Here is a 3,751-nt window from a genome sequence, read left to right as displayed (position 1 = left end):
TTCTGATGAAAAAACACAAATGTGATTTTCTTTCTCCTATATAGCACTTTGGAATATAAATTCTTAAACAATATTTTCAGCTCACCTCTTAGCTTTGGTGTCATGTCCCCCAAAGAGACTCCTTTTAGAGGCAGGGCCCCCCTCCTCTCTCTCCCCAGAGAGACTCCTTTTAGATGCAGGGCCCCCCTCCTCTCTCTCCCCAGAGAGACTCATTTTAGAGACAGGGCCCCCCTCCACTCTCTCCCCAGAGAGACTCATTTTAGAGGCAGGGACCCCCTCCTCTCTCTCCCCAGAGAGACTCATTTTAGACCACTGACCCCTAAACAGAGATGCAGCATGTTGGTTGTGGTGAACACAGTGACAACTAATTATTGAATGTCAATTGTTCTCTTTTATTCATGATCTCTCAGAAATAAAACAGTTTACTAATAGATACATCCAAACAGTCAGGTGATTTAATGCAATGACCTTTTCTAGCCCAATGACTACTCAAAACCCACCAGCAAGGCCTGAAAACTAGGCCAAAACATAGACCCTGATAGGCCTACATCTTATTTCAGACAGCCTCCAGTAGCCTGGGCAAGATGTAGGCAAGATGTAAGCTGAATGATTTAGCAGCTTGCTTAGTTCAAATTGACAGATTCATTTATTTAACATGAATAGCAAGGCGATTTTGAGGTAGGAAGTGCTTCTGTTGCCCAGTAACCTGCTGGAATAGGCTACTGAGGATGGGGTCGTAATTTCAATCTGTATTAAATATTAATAACATGGATATTAAGTAAATAGGTCCATGCTTGTCAACAACAGCCAGGTTTTTTTTTTAACCTTTTGCCTAATCTGGCTGACTGTTACCTTCAATCTAATGCATTCTAACATCTGATCAGCAATTGCGATAGAACTGTGACCATGGTGACACTTGATAACTTCCAATTGAATTAACTTAACATGGCCATTAATAATTACATAATAACACAAGGCTACAACAACAATAAACTGAAGTTATAGGCTTAGATTATTATTCAGAAATACTTAGAAATACTCACTTTATTTTTTAGTTCTCTCCATATCTTGTTTTCTGCTCTGTAGTCTCAAAATGGATCCTGTACAAAATAACACGTTTACTTTCTGTTTCATTTCAGCCTTCTCCCCACCCTGATAATAAAGTGTTTTATTGGTATCTTCCACTAGATGGCAGTAAACACCTGCTGTAACTAGACTTTACAACAGTAAGTGTTCGGTTTCTTGGTCCTGGTGACTCCTGGGAAGTGTCTCAGAGGAGGATTGCTGACCTAGGATCAGGTCCCCCTGTCCATGTAATCTTATTCATTATGATTGTTTTGTCTCATGTCTCTTTATATTAATATACCCTGGGGACCATGTAGCTGTATTGAAATCACCTTGTTTTATAACCTTCTTTGTTGCTCAGTGGTACTTCAATTGGCCGGACCATGCCCAATTCTTTCACACGGTAATGCTCCAGCATCCACTCAGAGCTTATGCATCTAATGCATTCCTCAAATACTGCAGAGTTGTTAAGCAAGTCCCTGAGATCGTCATGTTCATCCACATGTATTTGCTTATGTGTAAGATGAAACCTGAGAGGATCACTGTAGTGTGTCATCAATGCATCAAAAATGGTTCTGAGGTCCTCAACAATGCTATTCTGTACCGTAGCTGGGATGCAGTGTTCTTTCCTGATTTTCAAAATAAAAAGACAGATATTGTTTTTGAGACCTTCAATTAGCTGCTCAGTGTTGATCTCTGTGGCTTGAACATATTCAGCCTCTGGCAGACTCTCTACATCACTCATGTAATCTTCAATGGGATCAGTCCCCGTCTCAAATTCATCATGAGGGCAATTCTCATCTAAGTTGGGGCTTAAAAGCTCTGTGGTTTTGGTAGATGTGTGACCGATAGGTGCTAAAACATATATTTGCTTTCCCACACCCATTAATTCCACAGGTAATTAGAAAATGTGGTTCATGCTGGTGATAGAGGCCAATATGTGTGAGTCGTCTGGACACAAAGACAGTATGCTCGTTGCAAAGTGGACAATTGAAGAGAGTTGGCATTCTTCAGAAAGATTGTGAACCTTGGAATGATGGGATGGAATCATGGAGATCATTGGTACTCAGCCACTTGCAGACATCATCAATGGACCAGTCTTCCACAGCCACACTCAAATTAAAGTTGACACATGAAGCAAAAGTGAAGAAAAAAATGTGTCTTTCCAGACAACCACCTTTCCTCCTAATTTGTATTTATGGTTGTTCCATAAAGAAGCAGAGCTTGTCAGGAATGGTGAAGATGTCTGTCTCTTATAATATGGGATTCTGCAGTCCCACATTTAAGTGTTGACTCAGATAATGTGATGCTCCAAATGGGGCATTAAGTTCTTCTTCCATGTCAACCCAAATTGGCCTATTAGAGTTCTCAATAAAGAGAGTCTATTTGGGCAGTTATAAAGGCTTCTTGCTATAATTACATGTTAGGGAGCTTTAATCCTCCCTTCTAAGTCTTTACCTGTAATCTAGCTTGGTTCATCCTGGCCCTTTTAATAGTCCAAATGAATCATTTTGTCTATGGTGTTAAAGGTGTAGGCAGGTATGGACAGTGGAAACATGCTGATGACGTAATTCAGTTTAGGAGCTTTAACCATCTTCATAACATGTGGCCTACCCCACAATGAGATTTGTAGCTTGTCCCAGTTCTTCAACTGGAGTTGAATTTTGTTCAAACACTGTATTGATTGATTGATTGACTGCAAATGCATTCATTCACCATTCAGTTAGTATTGGAAAAGATGAAGGAATGACATAAAACACACAATAATAAAACTGTATTGATTGATTGATTCACTATTCAGTTAGTATTGTATTGTAGGGCGGCAGGTAGCTTAGTGGGTAAGAGCGTTGTGCCAGTAACCGAAAGGTCGCTAGTTCTAATCCCCGAGCCGACTAGGTGAAAAATCTGTCGATGTGCCCTTGAGCAAGGCACTTAACCCTAATTGCTCTTGTAAGTCGCTCTGGATAAGAGCGTCTGCTAAATGACTAAAATGTAAATGTATTGGATTGACAAAGGAGTAACACAGAACACACTATAATCACACTTCAAATACATCCAAATACTTTATAGAAGCTAACCTGTTAGTAGATCCATAGTGAGCTTTAAACGTTGTCTTGCTTTGGTCTGAAATACAGAGGACAGAACAATCCGCCCCAATACACCAACCTGAAAGACATCAATTAGACACAAACACAACATAAACAACATGAATATTCAATATCAAATGCATCTAACTAATCTGATCTGCTTTATGTATTCTTCTTTTTGTCAAGTCGAACATAATCTACTTTGGGTCATCTGTGTGTGTGTGTGTGTGTGTGTGTGTGTGTCTTACCTGTTCGTGGTGGTTGATACATTTCTCTATCCGAGCTCACAGCTTCCAAACTCTCCACCACTTAACTGGACAGGGGCAGGATAAGCCAGGTACTAAAGGGAGGAGGATGGAAGGAGATGGTGAGAAAGTATATCATGGGTTTAAATGACTACAATTTCTCAATATTGAGTCTAGCTAGCTAAAGTTAGCTAACGTTACAGTAACTTTAACTAGCTAGCTACTGTAGCTAACGTTAGCTAAAACGTACCAACATTTATACAACAATTACCAGCTAACATTACAGGCTATGTAGCTTGGCTAGCTGATGAAAAACCAAGAGTACATTACATGATGTATTGTTTTTAAGTTATT

The 3,751-nt window shown here is 39.8% G+C and overlaps 1 long non-coding RNA gene across 1 annotated transcript; it reads right to left on the bottom strand.

Moving 5' to 3' along the window:
* Nucleotides 1–278: 278 nt before the first annotated feature.
* LOC123483084 lies at nucleotides 279–3,440 on the bottom strand. Its single transcript, XR_006658058.1, has 3 exons — nucleotides 3,401–3,440; nucleotides 3,144–3,231; nucleotides 279–319 (listed from the first exon to the last, which is right to left on the bottom strand). It is a non-coding gene; the product is annotated as an uncharacterized LOC123483084 (long non-coding RNA).
* Nucleotides 3,441–3,751: the final 311 nt, after the last annotated feature.

This window comes from Coregonus clupeaformis, unplaced genomic scaffold (assembly GCF_020615455.1).
Source record: "Coregonus clupeaformis isolate EN_2021a unplaced genomic scaffold, ASM2061545v1 scaf0019, whole genome shotgun sequence".
Classification (NCBI taxonomy): domain Eukaryota; kingdom Metazoa; phylum Chordata; class Actinopteri; order Salmoniformes; family Salmonidae; genus Coregonus; species Coregonus clupeaformis.
The sequence above is the reverse complement of the archived record's forward strand: the minus strand, read 5'-3'. Positions and strand labels throughout refer to the sequence as shown.